This window comes from Bubalus bubalis, chromosome 12 (assembly GCF_019923935.1).
Source record: "Bubalus bubalis isolate 160015118507 breed Murrah chromosome 12, NDDB_SH_1, whole genome shotgun sequence".
Lineage (NCBI taxonomy): Eukaryota > Metazoa > Chordata > Mammalia > Artiodactyla > Bovidae > Bubalus > Bubalus bubalis.
In genome coordinates, this window is record NC_059168.1 from 31,167,876 (window position 1) to 31,188,708 (window position 20,833).

Sequence of the window (20,833 nt, forward strand, 5' to 3'; positions counted from 1 at the left end):
ATATGAGAGCTTCCTTCAAATGTGTCATCTTGGTATATGACTGCAAACCGAAAAGGAATGGCAGTTGCACAGGCCTTTAAAGAGGGGAAATAATCTCAGAGGGTAGAGTGGAGCACCAGGGTCTCAAACTGTATAAAAGAAAAATGGCTTAAGGTTAGAGTATATAAGAATTCATGAGCCATTGTATTAATGAAAAGTCTGGCTAGCTAGCCGGGAGCTTGAAAGAAGAAACATTGGAATTTGGGAACGAGGTCTGAGCTAGTGGTATGTGGAAGAACGTGTTTGGACAAAACATGAAATGGAGTCTTTGTGCAATGTGCTAATACCAGCAAGAGGCTGTCCTACCATGTCAAGAAGGGAAATGTTCCAAATGCATGTGTTCTGTATGAGTAGGAGAGGAGAAAGATAAAATCCATACATACTTCTCACTTTATTTTAGTTTGATATACCATTTATTTGATTATAAGCTATTTATAATTTTATAATACAGTGAGTATAAAATAAGCATGTTGGGTAAGAGACATAAGGGAAGAAAAATATTCTTTGAGCAAAGACCCTACAGAAAGTGTACAGCAGTACGGAGGGTGGGGGTAGTATAGGGTGAAAATCAATGATATAATCATGATTTAAATAAGACAGAGCAACTAAAATGAACAGAAGCCACTGCACCTAAATGCAGAACTTCATTTACATAGAAACAGGAACAGTTTCATGTTCAAGAAATGTCAGTTTTCTATAAATACGGAGGTTCAGTCATTACCACCAGAATTATTCATTATACTATGATTCAAAACAAGATGAATATACCGGGCCAACATTAGAACTCCAATCCACAAAGTGGCCTTTCATGTTTTGTCAAAACTGGGTTTGTCCATCCAAAAATAGAAGTTTGCTGAGTATGTGATAAGGTCAGAAAATAAAAAGGAAATGAACTCATTTCTTTCCCAATACAAGTGAGCAAGGACTAGTCATTATAAACATTTGGAATGTTTAACTGACTTGCATAGATTACCATTTCCTTAAATATTTTAAACTTTAAAATTTGGTAATGGGAGAATATTGGCATCTGAGTTTTTCTTCCAATTGTTTCTCTCTCTTCACCCCTATCTTCAGCCACTTCTCCTTTCTATTGTTTACTTACCTATATCATATCCATTCTTTAAGCCCTGTGTGAGACTTTAAAGTCTTTTCTGATGACTTGCTTTTAGGATTTTCTTGGGGACTCTGTGTGTGTGTGCATGTTCAAATATACATATATACTCTTATTTATGTTGCTCAAGGTTTAGTGGACCTTTTCAAATTGAAATCTCATCCCTAACTTCAATTTCAGGATATTTTTGTCTATTGATCCTTTCATAATTTCTTTATCATCATAACCTCTATTCTCTCAATCTGGAACTCCTCCTATAAGAAACAGTATATACATCTTGAATACCTGCTCCTAGTCTCTGCATCTTCTCTCATGTTTTGTCTCTTCTCTGTTTGACTCACGTTTTCTTCCAGATCACACATTTTGTCTTTAATGGTGATCATTCTAGTGATTTAGTTCAATTACAAGTACATTGTTGTTGTTTAGTTATGTCTGACTCTTTTGTGACCCCCATGGACTATAGCCCACCAGGCTCCTTTGTTCTAGGCAAGAATACTGGAGTGGTTAGCCATTTTCTTCTCCAGGGAATCTTCACAACTCAGGGATAGAACCTGTTACTCCTGCATTGCAGACGATTCTTTACCACTGAGCCACTATAAATATATGTTTATACTTAATTGCCAAACCCTTTTTCTTATTTTCTGTCATTCTGTCATAGCATGACAAACTTCAGTATACACTGAAGTTCCAAAGTATTGTCTCTAAAGTCTTTGAGATCTCAATTATCTCTGTTTCTTCCAGGACTAGTCTTTCTCTGTGTTCACTTTGTTCTTACTTCATGATGTGGGTTTTTCTCAAATGAGTAGTAGTCCTTATTGGTTTGTTCATGTTCATACATGAACTGGTTTAATGGAGTCAGGTGGCATGGTGTTTCTTTGAAGTTATCCCATTCTTTTCTTCCACTGACTACTACCTAAATGGAAGGACTCAATTCAATTCTGGGTATGAAGACATCATGTTTCAACTAACAGTCTACTATTTAGCTGCACAGTCGTGGAGTTTCTTCAGTTTTAGATCTCCCCATTGCCAGATGAGAAATGTTTCTACTAGCAAAGAAATTCACTATGTTTTTTCCTTCAGTAGAGCTGCCTGTCGCTTCCTCTTTTTTCTTTTCTCACTCTCATAGGAATTTTAAGTAAGCCCACAGATTAAGTCTGAGCCCTCCTCAGACAGCATTGTTGCTTTACATTTTGGATTTTACCCTGGATAAGATTTTTCTTCAGTCCGTTCCTCAGTGTGTGTGTGTAGAGAGAGAGACAGAGAGACCAACTAGCACAGATACTTTAAATATAGTTCCTTAATAAATAGCTCTAATGCATTGCTCCAGGAATTCATTTTGGTTTTTGTCTTGTTTTGTTTCATGTGTTCATTTTGAGCTTGATATTTCCCTGAGTCTGTGATTATCTTCATGATGATTTTCATCTATTCATGCTTTATGCAATGGTTTACCCAGTTTCATTAGGCCCAGTCCATCTGCTTTTTATGTCTCAGGACTCTTTTACAATAGCTTAGATTTTCTTATTTTCCATCTGTTGTGAACCAAGTCTTTTCTTTAAGTTGGACTGAATTTACTGAATATAATTCTAATTGGTTAGCATATTTATACATTCAAATTCAGATTTGAAATATGTTCTTCAACCACATAGAATGGGAGATTATATTTAAAAACAAATGGTTGTTTTGAAGAGTAGCTTTTCATAATGAACTATTGTTAAATTGAACTAATATATCAGTAAATTATATATATATATAACTTATTTTTTTGTAAATAAAATGTCAAGAAAGGCATAAAGATTCCATATCAAAGGATATCTAAAATTCATACTTTGAAAATCAGATTTGACTATAAAGAGAACTTTTTTGACACAGGCTTCATCTTAATCTAATCTTTAAATGTGTATCCTGACTATTTATGTTACTTACTTTATTGACTAAAAAGAAAATAAATGCAAAAATTATACTTCTTTCTATCCACTAAAATGTTAATATCTGAGTATATTTGAAAACAGTAACAAGGAGGCAACTTTTTAATCTTTTTTTATGCAGAATTAGATCTTGGCTGTAGCTTAAAGCTACATGAATCCTCAGGTTGTTCATTACTGGTTAAGATGTTTCCTCTCCCAGGGGCACTTGCATTTTAATAGAGAACTCTTGTACCACAAAAGCCTTCCAGACTAAAAGAAATTAATCTCTAAAAGTGAAACTTGAGATATTATGGGAACTCTTGGGGCAAAGAAGAGGAGGGAATTTTTAAATGGCAGTCCTTCCTACAACCTTCAATTTACATCATACCTATCATAAAATGAGGTTTAGTAGGGAAAAGCAGGAAATCATATAACTCCATTTTTTTCATAGGAAGTAAAATTTGTTTCCAACATTCAAAAACACTAAAGGACTATCAGAATGTACCAAATCATTTACATATTTTGAAAAACATGTACCATGACTCTTTTGATATAGTAAATCATTGTATAAAGTGTTACTTTAATTACCCAATCCAAATAATCTCCTTTCTCTTAATCCCTACCAAACAAAGAGTTGATTCAGATGATTTGTACAAAGTATACAGTATTAAGGGGCTTCCCAATTGGCACTAGTGGTAAAGAACCCACCTGCCAATGCAGGAGACAAGAGATTCCCTGGGTTGGGAAGATTCCCTGGAGGAGGTCATGGCAACCCACTTGGTATTTTTCTTAGAGATTCCATGGACAGAGGAGCCTGATGGGCTACAGTCCACTGAGTTGTAAAGAGTCGGACACAACTGAGGCGATGTAGTACACACTCACACATACAGTATTAAAGGACATCCGTGCAGGGATACAAATAGAGTGCCTGGTAGAGTGTCAGAAATTTTTGGAGTAAATAATATTGATGATGATAATCTCTGAGTTGAGTGAACTGCCAAAATTCTAGATGCCCATAAAAGAGACTGAGGCCATAATATACATCCAAAATGTATATTAAAATTGACCTCTCCAATTGAGACACAGTGGGTCAGATAAATGATATAGTTAGGTGATAACTGACCCTGAGTGATCCAGTAATTTTTCTTTTCTCTCTTACTCCATCACCTATAAGATGAATGAATCTTGGTTTTCTTTTCCTTCTAAATTTCTTGTACAATCAACTTCTGAACCTACAATTATGTAAATAGAAATGGTAGATAGCACCCTCAAATTCTAGAACCGATGGAGACCATAGAAAATGAGCTCCTTGCCCTCTGCCCACCATTTTGCTTAAAGAAATGAAAGGAAAAGTTGATCAAAGAAAAGAAATAAGATTTCTATTTCCAGCCAGTTTCAGTTCAGCCAGAAGAGATCTAAAATGAATTTGGACCTCCACACAGGTCAAACTAGAACAATTGTTTAATGATGATGTGGAGATGCTATTTTGCAAGGCAGGTTCCATTTTCTTTCTTTCTTCTTCTTCTTCTTCTTTTTTTTTTTTTTAAATAATATAGTTATCTTTAAAAAGAAGCCTAAAACTGAGAAAGAGATTTTTAGTTCTAAACATATAGAAAATATCTACTAGAGTGTTTCAATATTCTATTCATTAAATAGGAAGAAGGCAACATATAAAATGTCGTGTACCATCAAGTATTTATATAGATGAATATTCTGGTCATCTTAAGCAATCTCCTCTCTGAACTCTCTGAGTCTTGACTACTTTTAAGTTTATTTTGGTGGAAGCAATAACTGATTTCATTCAACCTCGTAGTCATTTTCTTAGAAAAGTATCCCATTCATGAATGAATAAAATCTTTGACCAAAGCAAATGAAGAAAGATTTTAGGGTTATCTTTTTTTCTTTTTCTTTTTTAGCTTAGAAGAATTATTATCTATCTGGCTTTTAAAAAAAAATTGTAAGAAACATTACCCCAGACTGCTCTGGAATAACACATGTCACAGTTTTATAAAGAAGAAACTCTTTAAGTCATGTGTCACAGAAAGAGCAGATGTGCCCTCAAGGAAGAAAAAAAAAAAATCTTGTTTTCATGCAATTATCTTTTTTAATGAAAATAAATGAAGAAGAAAAACTCACAAGACCTTATCAACATCAGTATCTTCTCTCTTTCTCCCTCTCAAACAGTTTCCCCTGAAACTAAAGTAGCTCTTTAACCTTCTCAATTCTTGAATCACCTACTAAGTAAGTACTCATCATGATAAGTACTGAAATCTGAAAAGAATCTTACTGATTGGTTTCAAAAGCAGCCATTCAACCCCACAAGAGTAACTTTTTTTAATTAAGAACTGAACAGTAGGTAGATTACAAGAAGATGGTAAAACAGATAAAGGAAGCTTTAGAAATGCAAAGTGAATCTTAGATAATAAATGTGAGAAGGCATTCTAAATATGATGGCCCCAAATGTATTTTATGCTACAACTCAAGAGATCAGATGAGGAGAAAATCAGAACATTATAGTCCAGAATAAGAAATTAAGATACTTGGATCAGAGAAGGGACTAAAGTATTTCATCATTGCACTCTTGTTCTATTTATGTAAAAAAGAATAATGGGAAAATTGCAGTGGGTTGTTGAGAAGTATAGAAACAGCAGAAGTCTTGGACACCAGATGGCTGACATTATGAGAAATTCAAGTGTCAAAACTCCAATGAACCTAACCTAACCTACCCATGAGTGGGGTGGGTGGTGAAGTGCGGGGGATTATACTTTTCTTTTTTTTCTATATATTTTAAATACCCTTAATTGGTTTCATTTATTCTCCCACTAGGAAATTTTTCCCCTATCTAGAATACTTATTAATATTCCACCAATCTTTATTCCCTATTTGTTCTTGGAATCCTCCTCCTGGTTTTCTCAGGCAATGGTGTCTAAAGCAGGGAGAGGCAATTAACAGAAATTCATTTCTCACCTGTTAGAGGCTTTGGGTAGGTATTGTAAGTAAGGAAATGAGGTGCTATTAGCCTGACCTGAGGACTAACATAATTTTTTTTTAATGTGAGATATGTTTTAAATTGTTAAGAATAATGGAAATCAGAAGAAAGAAAAGGAGTCTAGTATGGTTATGAAACACCAGTCAGTGTCAGAAGATGGACTTGAGCTTTGTTTGAAGGGTAGGAGAGACATATACAGGAAGAAGAGGGACAGGAGGGTGAAACAAGGAAGTAGAAGAAACAAGACCAAAGGCACAGGAACAGGAGTGTGAAGCATTCTTAGGAAGATAAAACTGAACCTACAAATATATAAACCAGATCATGGCCCTCTGCCACTTAAGTCTTTCCAATGATTTTCCATCATAACAAGAATTAAATGTAAATTCCTTCCATAACTTTCAGCATCTTGCATGATTTGTTGTTGTTCTTGTTGTTCAGTTGCTAAATCATATCCCACCCTTTGTGACCTCATGGACTGCAGCATGCCAGGCTTCCCTGTCCTTCACTATCTACTGGAGTTTGCTCAGATTCATGTCCAACAAGTTAGTGATGCCATCCAACCATCTCATCCTCTGTTACCCTGTTCTCTTGCCCTCAGTCTTTCCCAGCATCAGGGTCTTTTTCAAAGAGTTGGCTCTTCGCATCAGGTAGCCAAAATATTGGAGCTTCAGCATCAGTCTTTCCAATGAATATTCAGGGTTAATTTCCTTTAGGATTGACTGGTTTGATCTCCTTGCTGTCCAAGGGACTCTCAAGAGTCTTCTTCAGCATCACAATTTGAAATCATCACTTCTTTGGTGCTCAGCTTTCTTTATAATCTGATCCTCCCTGGTAGCTCAGATGGTAAAGAATCTGCTTGCAATGTAGGAGACCTGGGTTCCACCCCTAGTTTGGGAAGATCTTCTGGAGATAGGAATGGCTCCCTACTCTGGTATTCTTTCCTGGAGAATTCCATGGACAGATGGGCCTAGTGGACTATAGTGCATGGGGTCAGAAAGAGTCTGTCTGGACTGAGAAACTAACACTTGGATGGTTTAGTTGCTATCTACTTTTCAGATATTGCTTCCTTCCTTGTTCATTTTAAGTCAGGCTGTTGTCACCTTAAGCCTCTGAATTATCTTTTTCCTTCAATGGTATGCCCTTCCTTCTCCCTATCTCTGCATGGCTTGCTCCTTGATATCATTCAAGTCTCAGCCCAAATGTTATCTCCTAAAGAAGCCTTCTTTGACCCCTTCCTCCAGATCTTCTCTACTGCATTTATTTCACTTTCTTCTTAGCAGTTATCATTCCTGATAATTACTAGTTTATTAACTTGTTGAATGTCTCTCCCCACCCCAACTTCAGATGCAGGTAGATTATTGCCTGACTCTGTCCGTGGAACTCCTAGCACGGGTTCTAGCATGGTGCTACACAAAGTATATAGGCTGTGAATTGTTACCAGTTTACCAAAATGTTGTAGAAGGAAATGGCAGCCCACTCCAATATTCTTGCCTGGAGAATCCCAGGGATGGAGGAGCCTGGTGGGCTGCCGTCTATGGGGTCACACAGAGTCGGACACGACTGAAGCGACTTAGCTGTAGCGGTACCAAAATGTGGATTGACAAACTGTCTCCTTCATCAAGAAGGTTGTTCTGCTAAGAAAAGTCAGCTAAATAAAACAGTGTATCTAGTGTCACACTCAATTTATAATCTGGAACAAGCTTCCCATCTGCTCATGGGCCCCTGAGCAGTCCCTGGACTGTCACAGTCTGAAGCCATACTTTGAGCAGTACTGGTATAGCTTCTTAGAGAAACTGGCAAATTCTCTTCCAGCAAAGCTAGAAGGTGACAAAATGTGAGTGGCTTACTAAAATATATAATCATTTTGGTGGTGTATTATAATTTTCATGTGGACATCATAATCAGTGATAATTTGTTAGAATGAAGGAAGTGCTTGCATCTAGCTAGTGAGAAGTTGGATGAGCTCATCAGAAAAGTTCATGTGGCTCTACCATCACCAATTAGAGCCAGGAGGAACCTGATCCTGGGGAAAGAATGAAAAATGCCAATTCGTTGAATCAGTTGGTCAAACTTAATAACAGAAGTCATTAGAGATGGGATTTTTCACCTAGGACACACTAAAATGACTCAAGAGAATGTTATTTTGTCTTCTTCCCACAAGAGATCAACTTGCTACTACTGCTGCTGCTAAGTCGCTTCAGTCGTGTCCAACTCTGTGCAACCCCCGAGACGGCAGCCCACTAGGCTCCCCTGTTCCTGGGATTCTCCAGGCAAGAACACTGGAGTGGCTTGCCATTTCCTTCTCCAATGCATGAAAATGAAAAGTGAAAGTGAAGTAGCTCAGGTTGTCTACTTGAAAGTTACACAGTCGTGTCCGACTCCTAGCAACCCCATGGGCTGCAGTCTACCAGGCTCGTCCATCCATGGGATTTTCCAGGCAAGAGTACTGGAGTGGGGTGCCATTGTCTTCTCCAGAGATCAGCTTACTATGTACCAAATAGAAGATGGACACTACACTCAAAGAGGTTAGGATGCCTGGGAAATACCTTTTCTATACTCCAGTAATTAGAGGCAGTGGAGATTTACAGAAAGGAAAATCTAAAGTTTAAGATTTCAATGTCATTAAAGTATAATTGTTATAATAGCCTACATAGATGGAGTGTTTCCTATGTATCAGACATTTTGGTACACCCATTATGTCAGGTTAACTCTCTCAATAGTCCTTAGGGTAGATACCACTGTTTCATTTTAACTGAGGTTTAAAGAGGTAGCAAGCGGGAAAAAAATCAGTATTTTTGAACACAGGGAGTCTTAAATGAGAGCTAATGCTCTCAATACCTAGGCATAAGGCCTTTCTTATGTAAGAAGTTCAACTTCAAAGATTCACCCCCCGCCAAAAAAAAAAGCTAGAAAAAGGGTTCAGAATAATTTTAAATATCCAGATATCTTTGGTCCAGTCACAGGTGAGACCTGATATTGAATATACTAGCATAAATGCTATAAAATGATTTTTTGCTACTGGACTCTACAATTAGGGGTTCCTTTCTTTGAATCTTGACAACTTTTCAGATTGCCAAGTTCTCCTAATAAGAAGGCAGGAATAGACACTTCACAGAGTTGGATCTTACTGAATCAGAATCTCTGAGGTTGGAAATCTACATTTTTAAAAAAAGCTTTCCAGGTGAGACAAGTTTAGAAACCATTGCCTCAAGCTAAACTCTTATTAAGAAGTAGTTAGGAGGAGTACCTGACCAGAAGAAAAGAATATCTAGAACTATGCAAAACTTGGTAGGACAAAGGAACTAGGGGGAAAAACAAGAGTGTTAGTAGGCCTGGACCTGCCCTCGGTGGGTGGGGGAACTGAAGCAGGGGTCCGATCCTCATACGGGGCAATTGTCTGAGTAAGAGGAGAAACATTTAAGGCTGAGAGTAAAACAGCTAATCTGTGGCAGCCTAAATGGAATGAGAATCAGACAGTCCTTGCCGCAGCCATACATATCCCGGACAGGGACAAGGGTCCCCTGGAAGGTGAAACAGCTAGGTTTGGGAGTGTGGAGCGATCCTAGGGTGAGGGCTGCTGTTGACTGCAGAGACACAGATTGAGGGGAGGTCAGGGAGGAGATTGTGGGAAATGCCTGTGGAGAGCCGGGCAGCTATGGAAGCAAGATGCTGCTGCTGAGTCACACATAGGGGGTGGGGCCATCACCATAGCCTCTCTCCCCCCACATGCCAGCATCTGCAGCTGAACAATAGAGATGCTGGCCCATCAAACGCCTGACACACTGATCTACAGAGTAGGACCCCAGTCAGGGAGGCCCCTCTATGTGCCTGACATGCCAAACAACAGAGAAGGACCCCAGGCAAGGGAGCCCTGTAAGTGCCTGAATGGGCGGAGCTATGGAGAAAGACTGGCCAAAGAGACCTGATCGCCAGTTGCAAAAGGCTCGATAAAAGACTCTGATAGGGCCATAACTCCTGCGGTGGAGGCAGTCCGTGTCCCTGCACACTTGGTGCCGCCAGGGTCCCCAAAAGCCAAGCAGCTGCTCCACCTTCATGCTCAACTCGAACTGGGGCAGAACTGCCACAGGCAAAAAAAAGTCTTATGTTTATGAGCACAGGGTCGCTTCGGTCATGTCCGACTCTTTGTGACCCTGTAGACATCCGGTCCCATCACTTCATGGGAAATAGATGGGGAAACAGTGTCAGACTTTATTTTTGGGGGCTCCAAAATCAATGCAGATGGTAACTGCAGCCATGAAATTAAAAGACGCTTACTCCTTGGAAGGAAAGTTATGACCAACTTAGATAGCATATTCAAAAGCAGAGACATTACTTTGCCAACAAGGGTCCATCTAGTCAAGGCTATGGTTTTTCCTGGGGTCATGTATGGATGTGAGAGTTGGACTATGAAGAAAGCTGAGCACCGAAGAATCGATGCTTTTGAACTGTGGTGTTGGAGAAGATTCTTGAGAGTCCCTTGGACTGCAAGGAGATCCAACCAGTCCATTCTAGAGGAGATCCTTCCTTTGGAAGGAATAATGCTAAAACTGAAACTCCAGTACTTTGGCCACCTCATGCGAAGAGTTGATTCATTGGAAAAGACCCTGATGCTGGGAGGGATTGGGGGCAGGAGGAGAAGGGGACGGCAGAGGATGAGATGGCTGGATGGCATCACTGACTCAATGGACGTGAGTCTGGGTGAACTCCAGGAGTTGGTGATGGACAAGGAGGCCTGGCGTGCTGCGATTCATGGGGTCGCAGAGTCAGACACGACTGAGTGACTGAACTGAACTGAGACTGCAGCCTGCCAGGCTACTCTATCAGGGAGGGGGGTTCTCCAGGCAAGAATACTGGAGTGTATTGGCCAATACTGGTTGACATACCCTCCTAGAGCACTATATTTACTGCTTCCCTAGCCACCAACTCCCCTGAGTACCTGGTGCTGTCAGAACCCTTGCAACCCAAGCAGCTGCACCACCTCCACACCTGGCCCTCACAGGGGCAAACCCAGGTCCTTCAGGGCAGCCTCAGAAGCAAACCCCAGTGGACAACCCACATGTAGAGGTGGAAATAAAACCACAATTGAAACCCAGGGGCAGTGTGCCTAAGGAAGAAGACCCAAAACTTTCCCACCAGCTGTACAAGCTGTAGATTAAGTCCACACAATCAACTAGGAGACTCTGTGTCTATGAAATATATAAAAGGTCACTGATAGCTCCCACAAAACAAAACACACTAGTTCTGATAGCTGTGGACATTGGAGTCAAGAATACATAGGAGTAGGACCAGATTAGAATCTGAGCTGTGCCCACAGCCAGTCCAGAGATAAGCATAGTGTCAGAGGGCATCCTAGGGAGGTGAGGTGGACTGTGACTCCCAGTGAGGGAAAGGACTCTGACAGCAGTGACTCAAGAAAAACATTTATTATGTTTATGTTTTGATTTGTTCTGTAGATTCATTTGGATTTTTCTTTTCTTCCCTCTTTTCCCCTGCTTTGTTGTAGTTATCTATTTTATTGGCACTATGAAATCTAACTAAGGCTTTGAGCTTTTTTTTTTTTTTTCAGTCACATATTTTTTATTGCTGCTATAAACCTCTGCCTGTATGTCAGGCTTTTGCAGTTCTGTGGAGTTTTCCTTTTTTGTTCTTTTTTCCTCTTTTTTAAATTTTTTAAAAACCTATTACTATTTTTCTACATTTATTCCTTTGTTGCTTTTCCTCTGTTCTTTTCTGTTTACAGTTAATCTTTAATGTATATAAATCTTCTTTATCTACCTCTATTTAATTTTGCATGTCTATTCTCTTTCTTACTTTTCCTTTCAACATATTTGTTGGTTTTATTTTCCTTGCTTTATTCCCCAATTGGCACCTTGCTCTACTTTTATTTTCTAGTTTGTGCTGTTGTTAGTTTTGTTCTGGTAGATATAATTTTTGGTTTCCTTTGCTCGCCAGGTCAATCTACTGCACTTTATTTTTGTTTGAATCTTTTCACTTTGCTCATGGGTGTATATGTATCTGTGTATATTTCATTATTTTAATTATCATTTGCCTGATTTTGTAACTCTCATTTGGGGTTATTGTTTTCTCCTTTTTGGATATTTATTTTAATCTCACTTAATGCCATAACAAATGACTTGTGGAATCTTCATTCCTGACCAGAGATCAAGCCCTGAGCCATTGTAATGGGATCACTGACTCCAAGACCCTAGACTACTAGAGAACTAACCCTAGGGAGTATCAAATAGTGAGAACTCACACAAAGGAACCACTTGAATACAAGACCCAGCATCACCCAAATACTAGTAGCACCCTGTGCAGGATGCCTCATCTAAACAACAAACAAAACAAAAATAAAAACCTAATCATCAGCAGACAGGATTACTACTTCACTCAGCCTTGCCCATCAGAGGAAAAACATATAAACAAACAAAAACTCAGCACAAATCTTAACCTATATGAAGCTTACACAAACCACTGGACCAACCTTAGGAGAGAAAAAAACAAAAGAAAGAAAGAATTCAACCTTGAAGCCTGGGAAAAGGAGACCTCAAACACATAAGTTTAAAAAAGAAAGAAAAGGCAAAGAAATACTACACAAATGAAGGAACAAACTAGAAACACCAAAGTCCAAATAAGTGAAAAATAAATAGGCAAACTACCTGAAAAAGAATTCAGAATAATGATAGTAAAGATGATCAAAAACCTTGGAAACAACATATAGAAAATGCAAGAATCAATTAACAAAGACCTTGAAGAATTAAAGAATAAATATACAGAGACAAACAACACAATTACTGAAAATAAATAGAAGGAATCAATAGCAGAATATCTGAAGCAGAAGAATGAATCAGTGAGCTGGAAGATAAAATGGAGGCAATAACTTCTGAAGAGCAGAATAAAGTAAAACGAATGAAAAGAGCTGAGGATAGTCTCAGAGACCTCTAGGACAACATCAAACATACTAACATTCAAATTATAGGAGTCCCAGAAGAAGCAGAGAAAAAGAAAGGGTATGAGAAAATTTTTGAAGAGATTATAGTTGAAAATTTCCCCAACATGAAAAAGAAAATAGTCAGTCAACTCCAAGAGGCACAAAGAGTCTCATACAGGATAAACCCAAGGAGAAACACACCAAGACATACTAATCAAACTAACAAAGACTAAGAACACAAAGAAAGAATATTAAAAGCAGCAAGGGAGAAGCAATGACTAAATATAAAAGGGAAACCCCATACATTTAACAGCTAATCTTTCAGCAGAAACTCTGCAGGCCAGGAGGGAATGGCAGGATATATTTAAAGTATTGAAAGGAAAAGATCTACAACCAAGATTACTGTACCTGGAAAGGATCTCAATCAAAATTAATGGAGAAATCAAAAGCTTTTCAGACAAGCAAAAATGAAAAGAATCCAGCACCATCAAACCAGCTTTACAACAAATGTTAAAGGGACTTATACAGTCAAGAAATACAAAAGAAGAATAAAGATCTACAAAACCAACCCCTAACAATTAATAAAATAGCAATAGGAACATATATATAAATAATTACTTTAAATGTAAATGAATTAAATGCTTCAACCAAAAGACACAGACTGGCTGAATGGATGAAAAAGCAACACCCATTATATGCTGTCTACAAGAAACCCACTGCAGACCTAAAGACACATATAGACTGAAAGTGAGAGGATGGAAAAATATATTCCATGCAAATGGGAAGCAAAAGAAAGCTGGAGTAGCAATCCTTATATTGGACAAAACAGACCTTAAAATATAGAATATTACAAGAGATAAGGAAAGACACTACATAATTATCAAGGGATAAATTCTAAAGGAAAACATACCAATTGTAAATATCTATGCACCCAACATAGGAGCACTTCAATACATAAGACAGACACTAACAGACATAAAAGGAGAAATTGACAGTAACACAATAATATTAGGAGACTTTAACACTCCACTCACACCAATGGACAGATCATCAAAACAGAAAATTAATAAGGAAACACATCTTAAATGATACATTAGATGAGATGGATCTCACTGATATCTTCAGGACATTCCATCCAAATGCAGAAGAATACACATTTTCTCAAGTGCACATGGAACATTCTCTAGGATAGACCACATCTTGGGTCACAAATCAAACCTCAGTAAATTTAAGAAAACTGAAATCATATCAAGCATCTTCTCTGACTGCAACACTATGAGACTAGGTATCAATTACAAGAAAAGAACTGTAAGGAACACAAACACATGGAAATTAAACAACACGTTTCTAAATAACCAACAGATTACTGAAGAGATCAAAAGGGAAATCAGAAAATTTCTAGAAACAAATAACAATGAAAACACAACAACTCAAAACCTGTGGGATGCAGCAAAACAGTTCTAAGAGAGAAGTTTATAGCAATGCAATCCTATCTCAAGAAATAAGAAAAACATGGAATAGACAACCTAACTTTACACATAAAACAATTGGACAAAGAAGAACCAAAAAACCCCCAAAATTAATAGAAGGAAAGAAATCATAAAGATCTGAGCAGAAATAAATGAAAAAGAAATGAAAGAAACAATAGTAAAGATTAATTAAGCTAAAAGTTGTTTCTTTGAGAAGATAAAGAAAATTGACAAGCCTTTAGCCAGACTCATCAAGAAAAAAAGAGGGAAGAATCAACAAAATTAGAAATGAAAAAGAAGTTATAGCAGACAATGCAGAAATACAAAGAATTATAAGAGACTATTATTAACAACATATGGCAATAAAATAGATAATCTGGAAGAAATAGATTCTTAGAAAAGTTTAATCTTCCAAGACTAAACCAGGAAGAAATAGAAATTATGAACAACCCAATTACAAGCATTGAAATTGAAGCTGTGATAAAAAAATCTCCCAAAAAAGAAAAACACCAATACAGTATATTAACACATATATATATGGAACTTAGAAAGATGGTAACAATGACCCTCTATGCGAGATAGCAAAAGAGACACAGATGTAAAGAACAGACTTTTGTACTCTGTGGGGGAAGGTGAGAGTGGGATGATTTGAGAGAATAGCTTTGAAACATGTATATTATCATATGTGAAATAGATCGCCAGTCCAGGTTTGATGCATGAGGCAGGTTGCTCAGGGCTGGTGCACTGGGATGACCCTGAGGGATGGGATGGGGAGGGAGGTGGGAGGGGGGTTCAGGTTGGGGAACACATGTACACCCATGGCCGATTCATGTCAATGTATGGCAAAAAACACTACAATATTGTAATTAGCCTCCAATTTAAAAAAAAAAAAAAAAAAAAGCCCAAGACCAGATGACTTCACAGGAGAATTCTATCAAACATTTAGAAAAGAGCTATGCCTATCCTTCTAAAACTCTTTCAAAAAATTGGAGAGGAAGGAACACTTTGAAACTCATTCTACGAGGGCACCATCACCTTGATACAAAAAACAGACAAAGACAAAACAAAAAAAGAAAACTACAGGCCAATATCATTGATGAACATAGATGCAAAAATCCTCAACAAAATTTTAGCAAACAGAATTCAGCAACACGTCAAAAAGCTCATACACCATGATCAAGTTGGGTTTATTCCAGAAATGTAAGGATTTTTCAATATACACAAATCAATGTGATACACTGTATTAACAAATTGAAAGATCATTTCAATAGATGCAGAAAAAGCCTTTGACAAAATTCAGCACCGATTTATGATTAAAACTCTTCAAAAAAATGGGCATAGAAGGAACCTATCTCAATATAGTAAAGGCCATATATGATAAGCCTACAGCAAACATTATTCTCAATGATGAAAAAGTGAAAGCATTCCTCCTAAGATCATGAACAAAACAAGGGTGTTCACTTTCACCACTATTATTCAACATAGTTCTGGAAGTCCTTGCTACAGCAATCAGAGAAGAAAAAGAAATAAAAGGAATCCAGATTGAAAAGAAGAAGTAAAGGTCTCACTGCTTGCCGATGACATGATACTGTACACAGAAAACCCTAAAGATAGTATCAGAAAATTACTAGAGCTAATCAGCGAATTTAGCAAAGTTGCAGGATACAAAAATTAATACACAGAAATCACTCGCATTTCTCTATACTAACAATGAAAAATCAGAAAGAGAAATTAAGAAATCAATCCCATTCACCATTGCAACAAAAAGAATTAAATATCTAGTAATATACTTACCTAAGGAGACAAAAGAACTGTACCCCCAAAATTATAAGACGCTAATGAAAGAAATCAACAATGACATAAACCAATGGAGAGATATTTCATGTTCCTGTGTAGGAAGAATCAATATTGTGAAAACGACTATACTACCAAATGCAATCTACAGATTCAGTGGTGATCCCTGTCAAATTACCAATGGCATTTTTCACAGAACTAGAATAAAATATTTCATGATTCATATGGAAACACAAAAGACCCCGAATAGACAAAACAGTCCAAAGAAAGAAGAATAGAGCTGGAGGAATCAACCTTCCCGACTTCAGATTATTCTACAAAGCTACAGTCATGAAGACAGTATGGTACTGGCATAAATATAGACCAATGGAACAAGGATTAAAAGCCCAGAAATAAACCCATGCACCTATGGGTACCTTATTTTTGACAAAGGAGGCAAGAATATACAATGGGGCAAAAACAGTCTCTTTAGTAAATGGTGCTGGGAAAACTGGACAGCTACATGTAAAAGAATGAAATTAGAACACTTCCTAGTAATACACAAAGATAAACTCAAAATGGATTAAAGACCTAAATGTAAGACCAGAAACAATAAAACTCTTAGAGGAGAATATAGGCAGAACATTCGATGACATAAATCAAAGCAAAATCCTCTATGACCCACCTCCTAGATTAACAGAAATAAAAGCAAAGTAAACAAGTGTGACCTGATTAAACTTAAAAGCTTTTGCACAGCAAAAGAAACTATAAGCAAGGTGAAAAGACAACCCTCAGAATGGGAGAAAATAATAGCAAATGAAACAACTGACAAAGGGTTAATTTCCAAAATATACAAGCAGCTCATACAACTCAATGCCAGAAAAACAAACAACCCAATCAAATAGTGGGAAAAAGACATTTCTCCAAAGAGGACATACAGATGGGTAACAAACACATGAAAAGATGCTCAACATGGCTCATTATTAGAGAAATGCAAATCAAAACTACAATGAGATATCACCTCACACAAGTCAGAATGGCCATCATCGAAAAGTCTACAAACAGTAAATGCTGGAGAGGGTGTGGAGAAAAGGGAACTCTCTTGCACTGTTGGTGGGAATGTAAATTGATACAGCCACTATGGAAGACAGTATGGAGATTCATTAAAAAACTGGGAATAAAATCACCATACAGCCCTGCAATCCCACTCGTAGGCATATACCCTGAGGAAACCAAAATTGAAAAAGACACATGTATCCCATTGTTCAGTGAAGAGCTATTTACAATAGCTAGGACATGGAAGCCACCTAGATGTCCATTGACAGATGAATGGATAAAGGAATGTGGTACATATACACAATGGAATATTATTCAGCCATAAAAAGGAATGCATTTGAGTCAGTTCTGATGAGATGGCTAAACCTAGAACCTACTATACAGATTGAAGTGAGTCAGAAAGAGAAAGATAAATATTGCATTCTAATTCATATATATGGAATCTAGAAAAATGGTACTGAAGAATTTATTTACAGGTCAGCGATGGAGGAAAAGGCATAGAGAATAGACTTATGCACACGGGAAGAGGAGAAGAGAGGGTGAGATGTATGGAAAGAGTAACATGGAAACTTACATTACCATATGTAAAATAGATAGCCAATGGGAATTTGCTGTATGGCTCAGGAAACTCAAACAGGGGCTCTGTATCAATATAGGGGGGTGGGATGGGGTGGGAGATGGGAGGGAGGTTCAAAAGGGAGGGGATATATGTATACCTATAGCTGATTCATGCTGAGGTTTGACAGAAAACAACAAAATTCTGTAAAGCAGTTATCCTTCAATTAAAAAAAAAGTAGTTGGGAGCCTGTTCAATGCCAGACTGATATTGGTATTATGACAGTGGGGAAAAAAATAAGGGAAAATAAAAGTATTAAGTAGAAACAATACTTTCTACAGATTTTCCCAGGGGCGGCTGTATGGAGAATTCTTTTTAACATTGCCTTACCTTGTTAAGGGTTGTGAGGGACTTTGCAGCAAACTAACCCAATGAAGTAAATTGAAGTGTTATAGCACCTTCCACTGATTCGACTTTGTCCCTTGGAGGAATGAATGTCCTGGGGATAAACAACCTGAATGAATACAATATCATCCTTTGGACAGACAGCTAAAAGCCAACTCTAAGCATCATTATGTGTTGATCAGCATAAACAATGCCACATTAAAGTGAATAGCCATGACTTCCTGAGCAAGTTGTTCTTATCAAAATCACATATATTAATATTTTTTCCTAACAATGCACTGCTATTCTGCTTGATGTTTTGGCGTGTCACTGTGACTCTTAAAGAAAGCAGAGAAATGGAACTGCATAGCAGGGATCCTTAGAATATGAACTGATACTGGGAAACTCTCAGAAAGCAAGCAGTTCTCAAGTCAAGGATCAGTTTCATGGGTCTTCTATAAGCCCATTTGTGGCTTTGTGCACAGCTTGAGTTCATATGATCCTGTGGTCACTGGTCACATTTATCTACTGAACTATACTGATGCTATGAGGATCATAATATCTTATCTTATATTGTCAATATCCATTTTCTTCAAGTATTTGATTCAAGTTCATTTAATCTAAAAGTATTTAGGAGGAGCAGCAGGACTCTAGAGAGAGTCAGCATAATAATTATTACATGATTTATTCCTTGTCTTTAGAGCTAGATGCAGTGCAGGACATTTTGAGTCACTTCCTTTAGATAATGGTGATGCTAATAATAATACTTCGCATTTGGTGAAAGTAAATCTTCAATTGGAAGTATGAGAGGAACAGTCCAGAATATCTATTTTTTCCACTGAGTTTGAGTATTTACTCAACCTTCCTCTGTTACCTAACTGATAATTATAAAAATAGAAATTAGAGGAGGCTGATGCCAGCTGTTTGCCTGGGTTGGTATATATTCATTGGAGGATTGTGAGGGTTGTTTATTGAGAACAAGTCTATAGCTTTTATCTGTTTAATTTTTGTAATGGTAAGAATCAAAAAAATCTACTTAGAAGATTTTAAAATCCTATTATTTGCAATGTACATGCAAAGGAGCAAGAAGAAGATTAATCTGTCAACAGTTGCTAAGATAACACTAGTATTTACACATATGGAAGGAGTGAATGAGGATGGTTCCATTCAATAAATGTGTGCACCGTCATGTTGCATGATTTTGAAAGTACAAAACATGAGATTCATTACAATTACTGGGGCTAAATTCAGATGTTGCTACTCAGTACCAATAAAAGTCTAGGTGCTTCTCTGAAATTCATGTGCACAGTCTGTGCTCCCTAATCAGCAAAATGAGAGAAAAACCCTAATCAATTTCTCTTAAAAATGCTGGTTTATTTGCTACAACACTGATGAGAAACTAGAGCTGGGTACTTCGACCAAGTGAGAAAGATGGAGGAAAATAATGGATAAACATTTGTAAACTTGGGAAGTTTGTTTGGGGTTTGGTGCAAGTGAAAGAATTTTTGGTCATTTCTCATTTCATCCAAATAATCTTTTTAGTCTGGGTTATACATTTAGGGGGGATATAATCTACAAAATGCTCCAAATCACTTAACTTTCCTTCACACAGATGAATTTAGTGTGGCTGGAAGGCTCTGAACAGGAAATGATGGTTTCTAAATTGTGACTGGTTTTATCAGAGGGTAAATCTTCCCTCTGAGAGAGAACTGGAGATGGGAGGCAGGGTCTCAGCCAGCAGCAATGACAGACTCTGTGTCACAACACTGGCAGCATAAATATGCTTTTTACAGGATGCATCTCCTTTCTCTTTTCCCCTAGATGTGACTTTTCCTAACAGACTGCCTTGGCTCAGATGCCCATAGTGAGGACACACACAAGAAAGGAAAACTAAGACTTTGAGCCACTTCATTAAATGTTTAATTATTAGTGATGAATAGCTCCTTGGTTTTCATAGCTTCATATAGGATCAGAGAAGATTTTGGAGGTGATAGGTCTCTATTCCTTAGATCTGATCTCTTCCTAAGCAAGCATTCCTCCTAGAACTTATTGGGTAGCGAAACAGGGTCAAGGGTAAAAACTAGCATGAAGGTAATTTATTCCAGTAAAACTTGGGCCATGCCTCCCTGTCATACTGTCACCTGTCAAAATGCCACTGGTCCTTTTATTTACTTTTTTCAGTACCTACTCCTGGATCATTAATCTTTGGAATTGGCATTTTAATTAAAACCTAAAGGGAGGTGGTTGGCATGAATTCATGCACATGTGTAAGCATATATGTGTGAATGTATACAGTTATGTGTTGTTTGGAATATGTATGTGTACATGTATGTTCACACACTTAAAATATGGACATCCTTCCAAGTGGCATTATATATTATGCACTTAGAGTTTAAGTCTCATTTGTGGTCTTGGAAAATATTGTAATCACATGTAGATGCAGCTGAGATTGCAATAGAGGAATGTATATTTTACAGGAGACCTATTGAAAATTCTGATAAGGAGAAATATTTATTTCAAAAAGTGAATAATGTACCTTTTGTAACTTTTATGCAAACATGTATTTATTGATTACATTTATTTTAAGCAAGAAAACTGTAGACAGTAGAACAGATTCTGGT